Below are 12,493 nucleotides of genomic sequence, written 5' to 3'. Positions count from 1 at the left end.
GTTGTCGTTGTCGTCGTCTGGACTGCTGTTTGTTTGTTTGTTTGTCTCTGGCAGGAGTCTGTTTGCTTCTCGTATCTCATGTGCGAGTGCATCAGCATTGTAATCCTTGCCAAGAGGAGCACAAGGAGGTGGAAGGAAAGCCACAGTCCCAAACTTCAAAATGACTGCCATTGGTGGTGCCATTGGAGTCGCTCTTTTTTGTGTCCTTTACATTTGCCCTCACTCCTCCTCCGACTCCTCTTGCTGCTGCCGCTGCTGCTGCCCCTCTTCCAGCTTGTGGCGCCTCTTATGTTGCTGGCCAAAGATTTCCGTAGCATTTTGCGGTTGTATAAGCGGCTTTTGCTTCGTATTTTGTTTGCTCCTCTACCCATGACCCAGGGCCCACGTCCACGCCCACGGCCTCACCCACACACAGGTTTCTGGTGCTGCTCGTTCTGGTTTGTGCGTTCTGGCCACGACATCTACGCCTGCAATGGTGCTGTCCTTTGGGATCGCCTGGGACCGCCTCCTCTTTCCCAATTACTAGCCAGGCAGCTGGCTCCTGGCTCCTGGCTCCTGCTGCCACCTGCCACCTGCCACCTGATGCTCCTCTGCTTGCTGTGCTGTGCTTCTTGCAGCATAATTAAAGAACTCACTTGGAGATTACGTGGTTTTATAGGTTTAACCGTTACCATTGGATTCCCTCTCCCTTTCCCCTTCCGGACAGGTGCTCTCCTCCTCCGCCGGGAGGGGTCTGCTTTCAGCCGGATGCGAGCAGGATGCAGCAAAAGGGGGGAAGTGGAGGTCTGGGACCTGGGTCCCCGGGTCCCTGGGTCCAACCGCAACACAGACGCTAATGTTTCAGCTAATGATTGCCGTGGCGCACTCACAGTAGCAGCTACAGGCTGCAGGCTGCAGGCCGCAGGCCGCAGAATTATGAATGAATCATGAGCCGAAATATTCCGTGAATCTGGATGGATATATTTATTCCCCGGGGACTTGCACAGTTCCATAAGTAGTAAAAACAAAAAATATCTATCACAATACCTTCACGAATTTCCATATAAAAGCCCTATGCTTAGGGTTTCTTCTCTTCTAATAGTTCTTTTAAATAAAACTTAAGGATGATTCGGCTATATTCTCGAAAAGTTTGATGCTGCTCTTTCAATGAGTGTTTCTGTCAGAGAGAAAAATATGCGAGTATCTATGGATGAATGGAAACCAGTTGAAAGACGAACTCGAATCGAGAGCAACACCTTTAAGAGGCCGCCGCTGTTTGAGGATTTGGGACTGCCACAGACGTCGGCTCTGTGGCCACGCTGCAGTCGATTGACCGCTAACTGTTGCAGGCTGTTTCGAAAGGACATGGGCGGGGAGGGGCCACGGATACGGACACGGACACGGACACCGACACGGAGATTGCGGGAGACAGGACAGCTTAAGATGTTGCCAGACAGGCGGGCAGGGCAGGGCAGGGCCGCCCCCCAAGCCATCCATCGAAACGGATGAATGGGGACTATTATATGGACCAGAGCAGACCAGGCCAGGGCAGAGAAACAATATGTCGTTGACAGTCGTCATGCGCAGCTACTTAAATGGACATAAAATTATGATTACAGCAAATACCACATGTTCCACACACAGACACACAGAGGGGCACAGAGGGGCACAGAGGGACACAGAGACACCGGACTTACACACACTCCAGGGTGAACGAAGGCGGAGGCGGAGGCGGAGGCGGAGGAGGCCTGTCCGCGTCTCTTTGTCCCCGGAAGGAATCCGAATCCGGAGCCCGGAATCCGGGGGCAATTCATTACAATAAGCTCACGAATGTGCCATAAAAATCGCATCTCTGGCACTGCATTCGAAGCATGAAATTGCCAATTCCCATTCGGTTTTAGTTGTAAAAACTTTCATGATCCCGACATTAATAGAATATGCCACGTCTCTCATCCCACGCTCGTGGCAGAGGCACGTCACTCCAGCCATGTGATACGTACGTTCCATCTGTTCGCTTTGTCAGACTTAAACCAGGGGATCTGCCGGGCTGGCAGCTAGGGCTGCCAAAGTGCTCAGGGATCGTCTCATTACACAGACAGATAAAAACAATCCAACGATTAAGAAATCTAAATAAAAGTGAAAGATTCTGGCATCCCTCAAAAATGGCTCAAAGATGAAGTCTGAATACTTTGAAATTCATTTACCATTTAATTGATTTACAATTTGAGTTGATGAAAACTCTTTTCGCTGCTGCGAGGATTGTTTGTCATGTTTTGCTCTTTACTTTCTCCCACGTGAATGTTTTCCGCCTTTTTTATTATGGTTTCAATTTGTGTTGGCGGCTCGTTAGCCAGGGGATCGGACCGTATACGTGTTGTAAAATAAGTGGAAGTCGAAGGTGAACTGTGAGAGAGAGAGAGGTCGAAGAACGCGATGATGATGACGATGATCGCTGACAGTCGAAGATGTATGGATGGAAATTAATAAAACAAGCGTAAACACTTAAAAGGCGCTCCGATCCGATCCCATCCAATCCAATCCAATCCGATCCGAGTTCGGTACTGACTCAATCGATGCCCTCCAACCCCTCAAGCCCTGTAAAACGCCCTCGCTCGCTCGATGGGTCTCCACAGATGGATTGAGTGAGTGAGTGAGTGAGTGAGTGAGTGGCTCCGTTGCCGTTCTGTTTGTGAGGAAACAGAAAACACACAAAAAACTAATTGAAAACAATCATTAAACAGAGCCACAGATACAATGCGGCCCGGGGAGATGGCCAGACGGGACGACGGGACGACGGGCGAACGTTTATGTGTATCACTTAATTATAACTGTACACACACAGATCGCTCTCTATAGAGACGTGTATGCTCGTACCCGTCGACTCCCTGGGACTGGCACTCCATTAAAGGAGTCAGTCGCACACACGGCAAACAAATGGAACTCAGATCGGAACGGAACAGATCGGATCGGACCGGAATGGTGTGGCGTGGAGGGCGGGGAGTGAAGTGGAGTGACCCACAGCTCACACAGACGACACCCAACTGAGTCCGAGTCCGAGTCTGAGTCCGCGTCTGAGTTGGGTCATTCGAGAGACCTGTAAGCCGAGACCTTCGTCAGCGTGGCTGTTTATTTCTTTATTAATTATGGTCTTCTGGCCTCTCGCTTAGGTATCACCGTATCCGTATACTTGTACGCTTGTATGTTTGTCTGTATATCCAGTTGCTTTGGGAATGCTGATTTGTGATGTTGATTCTTGGGGATTGCGGATTGGGCATTGTGCCCTTCTCTGGCATCATCTCTGCGATGATTCCGGGCTCATCGTTTCGCATAATTATATTCAATTGTTTAATTGCCAGATGATTTGCCTTAATTACATTTACTTCAACTCAAAAGCAAAGCAGCAGGTCCAGACACCAGACAGAGGGGAGACATGCAAATATTTGATTCGAATTTTGCTGAAAATATTTCCATATATTTAAAAATAATTTGTGTAAAGTTAAAAAACTCTATTCCTCTAAAGTCCTGGTAGTCTGAGCACCAAACTTTTTGCCCCAAAAGCCTCCGAATGTGCCACAGATACACCACAGGTTTGTGGTGGAATATTGTGTACTGCCATTCAGTCTAATGAAATATTATTACTAGTATTATATGCGACCTTTGGATTAAATGTATTAAAAAGGTTTAGTTTGCTGATTGATTAAAAAATCATCTATGTTTTCGTACATCGACAAAGGGGATATCGATGACAAAAGCAACGACCAAGAGGTAGGAATGCATTTTCTTATGCGGCTTACCTTGTGCATTAATCATTAGTACACCTTGGCAGGGAGCGGTGGATTCGAAGGGTGGATAGAGAGAGGAGGAGGGTGCCCCGCCACTCATCAGTCATGTGAAAATTTCAAAATTTCCGCTCCTCCCGCCATTTGTCTCTTAAGCCCCGTCCCACTCCACGCCATATGATGCTCTTTCTTCCTCCCACTCCCACTCTGCTGCTGCTGCTGCCGCTGCCGTTGACGTTGTTTTTCTTCACTATCTCTCTCGCTGTCATTGTCGCTGCCGCTGTCTCTGCGCCTGCGCAGCAGTTGATAAATGTCCAGCGTCAACGCCAGCGTCAGCGCCAGCGCCAGCGCCAGCACTGCCGCCACCCGCTGTTCCCGTTGATGACCTTATTATTTGTGGGTTCGTTCCCTCCGCCACCCGCTGCGTCATGTTATTCTCTGCCGCTCATCCTCCGTCTCTCTCCCACAGGGCTTATTTTCGTAAGACTTAACTAATATTGAACGATTCATTCCCAAATGATAATTTTATGCAAGATTTCCCGTCTCACCAAAAATTGTTTCCGAAAAGGGAAGGAGAAGAAAAAACTGCACTTATTAGCCGATTCTGCAACCCTAACCGACCATAAAATTGTATAAGAGTTGCTGCCATAAATGGCTCACCATAACTGTTATACCAATTTTCACATGCTCTCTTTTCCAGATAAAAGGATAAGAGAAAAGTTCGAAGAGTGCGAAATGTGGAGTTAAAGAGTAATGTAAATAGTTACATAAACAACAAATATCCTCAGCTAAAGGTTGACAAAAACAAAATAGTGGTATACGGATGAAAGCGTTGGAAAAACGGAAAATTCAAGACATTCCTTTAGACTGTTCGTCCTTAAGCCAGCCAACTTTATGATGTAGTGATCCGATAGGGATCCCATATCGCCGATTCTAACATATTTTCTGTGTATTTTTATTGTAAGATATCATATATGTGAAACATTTCATTGCTAAGGCATATGCAACTGTAATACTCGTAGCATCATGGGTATAACATGTTGACAGGAAACTTTTATACGCAACAGCTGTTTGGCAGGCAGCAACAACGAAATTCGCATGAGCAAACAACAACAGAAACCTGTGGCGGCGGCTAACAGAAGCGAGGCGCCAGGTCAACAGCAAAAGAGCGACGTTAACAGGGAGAGAGAGCAGAGTTAATAGCAAGAGAGAGCGCAGTTAACAGCACGAGAACCGGATTTGCAGCAACATTTCTCTCTCTCAGGGCTCTCGCTCTCGCACCGAACTGTGCTGTGCCATGGAAAGGTATGGACAACGTGCGCAAAGCCCAGCAACACCAACGGCATGCCATACGAACCGCACCTCACCTTAGATTCCAATGTGCCATGAATTTTGTACATTTTCACAACAATCACGGTATGTTGGGCAAAAGGGTGAGCTGAGCCTCGCATGCGTATGCCCTTGCCGGCCGTTCTGCCTGTTGTCCATACCTTCTTTTTCCCCAGCAACACGCGCTTGTTGCCGAGCAACATTTCTGAGCACCAGCAACATTTGACGCGGGCGGATTTGAAAGAACGGCCTTGCCGCCCCAAATTGCCCAAACTGTGAACATGAATGAACGTGCCGCGGACAAGGAAACAACAGAAGAATAGAGGATAGTGTCGAATAATTCAGAAAAGTCAGTTGGTGTATCCCACGAAAATAACCATATTGATATATTCGCAAACAAAATATCACCAACGAAAATATTATCGAAAATATATACACAAATATCCATATTCGATATATCAATATGTATTCAACTTTCGAAACTCGGCGCGAATAAAAACGTCCGCATCCAGCCGCATTGGCATCCGCATCCGCATCCGCGTGTACGTGTACGTGAGTGCCAAAAATCTCTGTGTGTTTGTGTGTGTGTGTGTGTTTTCGCGTATTTTGTTAACGTTTTTTGTGTGTTTTGTTCTGACCCTAACCGAAACCCGAAACCCGAAATCCGCTCCACCATTCCCTTCCCTTCCCTTCCTTCACGACCCACGACTACTTTTGTTGTAGTTTTCTTGATTTGCGCAAAGTAAAAACGAAGGAACTTTTCATATTTATAATTTTTTGCTCATTTGTTTTTATTGTGATCAATTTTTTTCAAGTGTTGGAAAGTGCTCAAAACAAAGAAGGAAAAAACCACGAAAAGAAAACCCGAAATTCAAGATAGAGAGAGATAGAAAGAAAGGAGAAGAAAATTAAAAGAAAGATTCCTTCCAAATGACAAAACAGCGACAGAGGCAGAACAGAAGCAGCGGCAGAAGCAGCGGCAGCGGCAGAATTGCATCAATTAACGGATTACAACAACAACAGCATATTTTCGGATAGAAAAATCAACGGGGAGCAAGGCAGCGACTGCGGCAGAACGCAGCAGCGACAGCGGCAGCGGCAGCAGCAGCAGCAGCAGCGCAGCGCAGCAGCAAACAGCGTCGCGTCTCAACGACCATTTGGACCCTCAACGAAAAATCCAGCCACAAAACAAAAATGTAGGTCATTCTATAAAGATTTTCCACTTTCCTAGACCTTTTCCGCTGCCGCAGATTCTGAAAAGAAATACGCAGCGAAAAAGGAAAACAGGAGAACAAACCAAAAGGAAAATATCGCCGGTGTTTCCCAAGAAGCAATCCATTCAGCCTCATAAGAAAAACAGCCCAACCAAAAAGAGAGGCATTTTTTCCTCAAATGAATTTAAAATTTCAAATGGAAAATCCTGATAAATTCTCCATCAAATGGAAAACGATTTCCACATTCTTTTGCCATTTTCATATGCATATTGCACTCAGGAAATGCCTCAAAAACTGCCTGGCAAACATTTTCATTCAAATTATTTGATTAATGTTTTAGGAAAACAGAAAGCCTTTCTTTTTGGAGTGAAGTTTTTCTTAAGTGGAACAAGTTTCCTTTTGGTTTGTTTTTGTTGTGAAGCCAGTCGATGTTTTCCAATTTTCCATATGTATTTTTGTACGCAATCCTTTGTGGTCCTCGTTACGCCTTACATTGCCCATAGAGTGGGTTTTATTTTTGGTTGTTGCTGTATCCCCAGCATAGCCTTCGACCCTTTCGCTGGAGCTGGAGCTGGAGCTGTTGTTGTTTCTGTTTCTGTTTCTATTATTTGCGTTCAAATTATTCAAAATGAAGAATGCAAATAAATTTCAGCCACCGCAACAGAAACAGCAACAGAAACAGCGACGCGAAAACACAGGAAAAACGAATGAAAATTCCCCGCTAAGGAAAATGAAATATGAGTTAAAAAAAACAACAACAAACACCGAAACTGCAACGGTAATCATAGACGAAATAAAATATCTGCACACAAACCATACATTCTGCGGGAAAGGAAAACCAGTTTTCCTTCCACCTCCAAAGTGCCTGCGTTTTACACCAGTGACCTGTGACCTGTGACCTGAACCGGTGGAAATTGAATTAGAATTTTGCCGTGCTTTTGTTTCCATTTAGAACAATTAAACAATCGGCGAAAAAGCTGTGGCGGGGAGGGGGAAAAAACCACCGAAACGGGATTGGAATTTTGGAACCTTTTTAATTGGGAATCGGGCAAAGGGACTCCGGGAGGAGGAGGGTAACTCTGATTGCGTAAAACGCAATGAAAACCCGATTAAACCGAATCCGAAACCGAACACAAAGATAGCCGTCAATTAAATTCGAGGGAAAACCCCCTTAAAGCACGGGCAAAGCGGATGGATTTGTGCGAATTTCAGATGTTTATTGGGATACGAAGATACGAAGATAGTTCCATTACAAAACCTTAATGTTGCATGCAGCTTCCATCAATAGAACCCCCCAGCAGATACATTAGATAGAGTGCCAAAATAGTCAATCATTCATTTGTTTTTATTTGTTTGTTTGTCGACCGCCGCCGCCACCCGTCGGGATTTTCCATAATCCATAGGCGACTGACTCCCCAGTTTTTTGTTTCGTTTTGCTTTTTGCACATTTGTTTAATGAACAAAACCCGAAATGGTTATTGCTCTGTGTGTGCCCCTGCCCCCTGCCCCTGGCCCCTGGCCCCTGGCCCCTGCCCCATGGCACATGTTGTCCACATCCGCGATCTTCTCTTCTCTGGGCCATAAATCAATGCCGGAGCCAATCAGCGGCGGTGGCGGTGGCGGTGGCAGTGGCAATGCGAGCCCAGGCGGACAGATTTATGCCCCTTCGTGCCCCTTCGTGTTGCAATTAGGCAAACAGTTGGAAGAACTCTTTTTCTCCGCTTCTCCGTTTCTTTGTTTGTTTCAAAATGAATTCAAATGAACCTCGAGGGATGCCCATGAAACGCACTGTACTAACTGCAACGATTGCCATTTTGTTGTTCAATTTTTGGGAATTTTCATCTGTTGAATAAACGGGGAAATTTGTTGTAATTTCATCGCAGGGCAAGGGTGAATATTTTTACTGAATGCCGGCTGATTGAATGCTGAATAATAGCTGAATACTTTCTCAAATCGTTCTTTCGCTTCTCGGCCGAAAATTTTGCTGGAAAACTGAATGCAAATGTGGAAAATTCTTTGCATTGGTTATTGTTAAATTGGTAAATAAATGCAAATGCAGTACAAGAGTTTTTTAAACGCTTTTTCCTTCAGCCATTCATTCAATCAAATTCCCATAAATTCTTTTTCAATTTTCTTGATTTTTTTGGGAATTTGCTCTGCGATTTTTGTATTTTTGTTGAATCTCTTGAATCATTTCCGAGAGTTGGATATTCCTTTCATTCCAACTCTCCGCAGCTGTTTCGCCTTTCGCGCTGTTGCCGCATTTCACAGGGGCACTCGCTGGTGCAGAAGATACAGATACTTGCTACGAGCATAACCTGCCTCTCAGAAATGTGCGGAAATCAAAGCCAACGCAACGCAACATTGATGAAGTCCTCATATTTTGTTCCCATGCATTTCTGCTTTCCCCCTGTGATCCCTGCCGACGGATCGCCGGATCGCCGGATCGTATCTTTGCGCCGCACAGCTGTTGCAAGGGGGGAAAGATACAAAAAGTATCTGTATCTCGTGCAGCAGCAGCAGCAGCAGCAGCAGCAGGTACCTGTGAGCGGCTCTCAAGCGAAATGATGACCATCCGCACATCTGTTATTCGTTTTGGTGTGGCAGCAAATTAGTGCAGCGAATATGTCAAAAGTTGCACGGGGAAATGTGAGCTGGGAAGGGGAGGAAGAAAACTGCAAATGGAAGATGGGAAATGGGAAGATGGGAAATGGAAAATGGTACTCGAGATGGTGTTGGCAGGCAGCGACGGCGTCGACGGTGTCGACGCTTTGAATGACAGGCGGCCGGCCGCGTGATGAGCGGCAGAGTGTGTGTATCTGCGAGATACTCTTGCAAATTGTTATAGTTGTAGCTATGAAAAACCCAAAATAGCAGGATTTTAGCAACAAGAAAGCAGCGGCAGAGTGTGAGAGAGAGAGAGAGAGAGAGAGAGAGCGGAGAGGCAGAGACAGAGACAGAGGCAGAGGCCAGGCCCAGCCGCCACTTGAGATGATTTATGATGCCAGTCGCTGGCATCTCTGGGCCTCATCTCGGGGCTCGTCTTGGGCTCTGGCTGTGGCTCTGGCTGTGGGCCTCGTCTTTGGGCTCAGGCACAAGTGCAGACAGCAAAAATAACAATCCACAAAAGGTTTTGCCATTGATATCAACGTCGGACCATGGGACCATCCTCTCCGTGGATGATGATGATGATGATGCTGCAGAAAAACGGAGAGGGAGAGAGGGACGGGACGGGACGGGACGGGACGGACGGGACGGATAAGAGGTTTTTGCTGCTGGCTGCAAAAGGTGTGAAGCACCAGCGGCAGCGGCAGCAAAACCTTGAATTGAAAAATTCCAAAAAAAAAGAAACCAAAAAAATATGCCTGCAAAAATATGTATCTGTAGATGTGTAAAGGAGGAGTATCTGTATCTGTAGGTAAAACAAAAACAGAGCTGGAGATGCTAGCGGTGCTTCGAGGGAGCAGAAGTTGGGGCTGGAGGTGGAGGTGGAGCTGAAAGGTGCTGAAGGAGGATTTGGATGCTGTAGCAACAATGACGCAGCAGTCGAAGAGAAGTACACGACGGGCCTGTCTGCGGGGCAAAATTTATACCCCTCATTTGCAGGGGTATTCCTGGGCATTCAGGAATGTTTCTATTCCTCAAAATATGTTCGATAAGAAGAGAAAAGAAAGCCGAAGAAATGCAAGAGAGGACTGGAGGAGAAGTGCAAATATCTGTCAGATTTCAGCTATAATTTTGGACAGTGCCACTAATTGATAGAGCTCCCCTAGACCCAAAGGCCTACCATTCTCCTGCGGATAGATACCCTGTAATGAAGAGCCATAGGATGGGGCATGGGGCATGGTGCATGGGGCAGGCAGGCAGGCAGGCAGGCAGGCAGCATGGCGTCGGTCATTACCGTCATGCCTTGTCATAGACAACATCGTTTATTTTCCAAGCACTTGGACGATTCCCCGTTCCTCCTACCTACCCCGTTTTTTCACACCTCCCCTGCCGCCTACCTGTGGCCCGCCCCTGGACCCTGGACCCGGCCAGGTTCTGGCCAGGGACTGGACCCGCTCTGTGTGTGAATCAGCACAACTGCTGCTGCTCTCCGTGCGTTTCTACCTAAGGAAAACACTTGACTGATTTTGCATCAGAGGGCAAAGGGCAAAGGGCAAAGGGGAATGGAAATGGGAATGGGAATCGAGAAGGAATCGCCTACGAAACGAAATTTATATTTTCAATAATTATTCAAGATTTATTTCGGGGAGGCTTTGAAAAGTTTTCCAGTTCCAGATTTTCAGAAACAATAAATCGCCACAAATCGCTTCCAAATGAATTGGAGCGCGGCGACAATCGAGTCGGGGGACGGAGGGGGGGATGGATCGTAAATCTTGAATCAGAAAGACAGAAAAACATAAAGAGTTTTTCTCGTTTGGAAACTACATTTCGGATGAAATCCAAACATCCGACCGTCCGAAAGCCCATTCGACGGTGCAATGGAAAATTGAAATTTGATAATTCTGTTCCTCGAGAGGCGAGACCTGTTGAAGAGAGAGAGAGAGAGAGAGAGGTGGAAAAGATGTGGTTTTCCAGAGAAATGAAAGATGGATGGATGCTGCAGAGGCAGAGGCAGAGGCAGAGACAGAAGGAGAAGGAACATCGGGCTAATTTGCTTTGCCACAAGGGAGAGCCCCGAGAGTCGGGACTCGAGACTGGGGAGGCGGTGGCAGAGGTATTTTAGCATTTAAAACTCAAGTGGCAGGGCGGCAGGGCGGCAGGGTGGCCAAGTGCCACTCCAGGAGTCAAGTGTGTGTGTGTGCCCCAAGACGTTGCACAGAAAAATGCACACAGGCAGCATAATTAAATATTTCGCGCTGCTGCAAAAACTGGAGCATCGGGACTTAAAGCCGGGAAGGGAGACAAGAAAAAGCTTTTGCTGCGTGAAAACTCATTAAACGGCATTGTGCTGCATTCTGTTTTGTTTTTCCATCTGGATGGGTGGATGGATGGATGGATGGATGGATGGATGGATGGAAAACTTGTTGCCAAACTTCACGCTAATGCAAGTTCTCAGTTGCAAGGAGCCCCTGCTCCTGCTCCTGCCTCTGCCCTTCCATTTCGCACAGCTAATTGAATGGAAAAGAAAGCTTTGCTTAATGCAATTATAGTTCCTTATTAGCCCCAGCCATAGACCTGCATGCTCGCGTGCTTCTCAGTGTTACAAAGCACAGTTGTGCAACACTGACGGCCTCACCGAATCTGCTCTCTTTCGAGGACCATCCGTCGGTCAGCGCAGAACGGAAAACGTTCGCCATCTCTCTGTGAGCCGAGAGAGAGAGAGAGCGCGCGGATGGTCCTCGCCACAACGGACGACGTCACCTTATTTCAGAATTCATCTAGCGCCAGTCCTGGGCCCCTGGCAGCCCTGTCGTCCCTGTCGTCCCTCAACTTTTGATTGCCTTGCGATAGAGGGGAACGGAACGGAACGGAACGAAGGGCTCTGTCTCCGGCTCTGGTTTCTCCCATAAATAAAGCGCAAAACGCTGCAATTATTTTGGTTAAACTTTGCGCCAAAAGCAAATACTCGTCGGCCTGGCCTTAAATCATTTTCATTTGGTGGCTTTTGTGTTTTATGGGCCGTTGGTTTATTGTTTCTTAAAATGTATACAAAATAAATGAGAGGCTAAATTGTGGCTCCCGAAGTGATTTTCCGCCGTTCTCCTTCCTCCTTTGCACATTTTTTGTATTTTTTGGGGCAGAGCGTGACTTTGGTTCTGATAATTTTTTCCTTACACACACACTCGCTTATAGCATTCGCATATTTATTGCTGGAAAATATATTATGCGTATAATTGTTGTGGCCCCCTCGCTCGCTTTCTCTCTCTCTCTCTCTCTCGCACTCTCCTTTTGCACCTTTGTCTTTGCTGGCGCTTTTTGTTGAATCAATTACAGGCAGCAGGCAGGTCCGTTCCCAAAACAAAAATCCAAAGGAAAAGCGCAGAAAAGAGGGAAATAGAACAGGCATAGCGGAGGGAAAGAGGGAGAGAGGGATAGAGGGAGAGGGAAAGAGAGGGAGGCCCTGGAAAAAATGGCAAATTATGGCACCCCAGAGATGCGCGATAAAAGCCCATTTACTTAAACTGAATATTTATTATTCCTGTCGCACCTTCCCCGAAGCGTCCCTCCCCCCGACCCTCCTCCCTC

General features: G+C 46.7%; 1 protein-coding gene across 5 annotated transcripts in view; it reads left to right on the top strand.

The window, feature by feature from the left end:
• Positions 1-12,493, top strand: part of Ten-a (tenascin accessory) — a 215,539-nt gene that overhangs the window by 75,750 nt on the left and 127,296 nt on the right. For 2 of the 5 annotated variants that reach the window (XM_033383683.1, XM_033383680.1), the window contains exons 1-2: positions 5,310-5,639; positions 5,903-6,283. The exons of 2 other annotated variants lie outside the window; for them this stretch is intronic. The gene's annotated coding sequence lies outside the window, so the exon portion shown is untranslated. Of the gene's footprint in view, positions 1-5,309; positions 5,640-5,902; positions 6,284-12,493 lie in introns of those variants that run through there. One more of the 5 variants, XM_033383682.1, reaches the window with a different exon arrangement.

The sequence above is a fragment of the Drosophila pseudoobscura genome, chromosome X, assembly GCF_009870125.1.
Source record: "Drosophila pseudoobscura strain MV-25-SWS-2005 chromosome X, UCI_Dpse_MV25, whole genome shotgun sequence".
Lineage (NCBI taxonomy): Eukaryota > Metazoa > Arthropoda > Insecta > Diptera > Drosophilidae > Drosophila > Drosophila pseudoobscura.
This window is presented reverse-complemented; position numbering and strand designations above follow the sequence as displayed.